Source organism: Saccopteryx leptura, chromosome 4 (assembly GCF_036850995.1).
Source record: "Saccopteryx leptura isolate mSacLep1 chromosome 4, mSacLep1_pri_phased_curated, whole genome shotgun sequence".
NCBI lineage: Eukaryota > Metazoa > Chordata > Mammalia > Chiroptera > Emballonuridae > Saccopteryx > Saccopteryx leptura.
The window spans coordinates 12,356,084-12,358,719 of NC_089506.1; positions in this window are offsets into that span (position 1 = coordinate 12,356,084).

Here is a 2,636-nt window from a genome sequence, read left to right on the forward strand (position 1 = left end):
TGGGGGGAGGGGAAAGTGTGTATTGAAGGGAGGAATAAAAATTAAGCCCCTAACAGATGGAGCGTTCTACGTCCCTGAAACAAGGCGGAGAGGTGGCTGTCAGCCGTCCCCACGTGCGCCTCCCTCCCCGCGGAGCCTGCTAGACCAAAGCTCAGCCTTGGGTTCTTCACTCTCACTCGCGTGGAAGCGTTCAGCACATTAACTGGAAGTATGGAACCCGGCCCAGGTTAGCGTGAGAGCCTGCCCTTCTTGGTGTCCCGGACTTTGTTGACATCTATCTTTGACTGATACCATCTCTCAGAAGTTCTCGGGGCTGTTGCCCATGGCAGTGTGGAATGGACGGGAGGGAGAGCTTTTGATATAAGAAGCCTTTTAAGGAATTTAAATATAGATTCTTTGTGACTCTAAAATCACAACTGATGTTTCTGTTCCGTGTGGCCTGGCGTCTAATAGTCTGACAAACGGGGTTGACATGTTTGGGTAACTGGCCCGGTGTTCTCTGCGCTGCACAGGTGAGCTGGTCCTGAGTGGTCAGACCCCTTGGTGGGGGGAGAGCTGGTGAGAAGGGGAAGGGTGGGAGGACTTACTCCAGGGAAGAGCGGGCTCTGTTAAGATGAACCTCTGGGCAGCCCGACTGGGAGGACTTCCGGGAGGCAGGATTAGCTGCAAGCAACCTCAGAAATGGCATCCAGGGCCCTGCTCTCCTTCCCCAGCTCCGCAGGAAGAACCACGCTGGCCCCTGGGGGAGGAGGTTACGGGGACAGTAACTCGGAGCTGCGCCGGTTTCTGTCAAAGCCGCAGACTGGGCTTGCTAGCCCAGAGGGTATTGCAGGCAGAGAGAAGACGCAGAGCGGGTCTGGGGGAAAACGTATTGTAGGAGAACACGTACACTTAAGCTGTGGCTGGTGCTGTCTTACTGCCCTGGACAATGAGACTTCTTTGAGGGCAGTGAGGACTTTGTGACCCTGGATGAACACCTCCCACAACTGTTCTCTAATTCCTTTCCTTGAAATAAATTTTAAAATGAATGAATAAATAAGAGTCCAGTTCTTTCAGTCCCTGGGGACTGCAAACTGTGAGGGACTCCAGGAATCCGGGTTTGGGGTGGTATTTTTTCTGTTTCTCTTTATATACTGCCGTTGTGAGGGTGGCCCCTTCACTTTCTCAGCCGATGAACAGGTCAGTTTTCCCACAAATCTGATTCCTCTGTAATGACAGGGAACAAAGCCTTGTTTTTTATGTGTCAGGTTATGTTGTTGCTGCACTAAAGTCACCAATGGTGTGCACAGCATATGTTCTAAATTATGCATGGATTATATGGCTGATTTCATTGTCCCCCTTCTGACAATATACAGTCTATGCCAAGTGGTAAGTGGTTAGCACTCACTTATGTTCCTATATTGTTTCCTAATCGTTCCACACTTCGCGATTTTACTCCTCAGCCAGACTACACGCCTCTGGATGGCAGAGTCAGGACTATAACTCTCTTCAACTCCTAACACGGTGATACTTTTTTTTTTTTTTTTTTTTTACAGAGACAGAGAGAGGGATAGACAGGAATGGAGAGAAATGAGAAGCATCAATCATCAGTTTTTCGTTGCTACACCTTAGTTGTTCATTGATTGCTTTCTCATATGTGCCTTGACCGTGGGCCTTCAGCAGACTGAGTAACCCCTTGCTCGAGCCAGCGACCTTGGGTCCAAGCTGGTGAGCTTTTTGCTCAAAACAGATGAGCCCGCGCTCAAGCTGGCAACCTCGGGGTCTCGAACCTGGGTCCTTCCGCATCCCAGTCCGACGCTCTATCTACTCCGCCATCGCCTGGTCAGGCCCAACACAGTGATACTTATCTGTGCTGGTTAACATCATTCCTGGCAGGGTTGGTGTTTTAAGAGACCTGTATTTGTCACCGCTGCACGTCCAGCGCCTTGCTCATGGTTTGATGAGTAGCAGACATTCCTTTTTCAAGGAGTGAACAAATGCATTTCTTGAGCTCCTCTTATGTCTAGGTCCTGTGCTTAGCAATGAAGATGCACAGATCAATGGCAGTCTTCTCTTTTCAGAAGTTACCATCTGGGGAAGAGGAGGAATGGCAGAATTGAAAACAGTGACTATAAAATATGAAAGAAGCTATTAAAATTCCATTCAAAGTGTTTTGGAATCAGAGAAGGGAGCCGCTAACTTTGGAGGGCAGTCAGGGAAATTTATCATTAAGGAAAAAAGACACACACACAAAAACACCATAAAAACATTGGATGGATGTCGAAGGAACACTAAGAATGTGCCAGGTGGAAAATGTGGAGCGTCTGGGCAGAAGGAACAACTGGAACAAGTTCTGAGAGCTGGGGAAGTCTATGCTTTCTGGGAAACCCACAGTTGTTCCGAAGGCTCAAGGGTACCGACTTTTGAGAGGAATGGAGAAAACAAGACAAGTGCGTGCAGACTTGTTTGTGGGGATCTCAGGACTGGTCTTGCGGCCATGGGGACAGTGAATGTTTTTGATTAGCGAACTGATGTGAGTAGACTGGACTTGGGGGAATCACTGTAGACAGTGTGGAAGGCTGACAGGAGTAGGAGACACTGGAGGCAGAAAGCCCACCATGACGGTGACCGTGGCGCCCTGATGAGAGATGATGAAG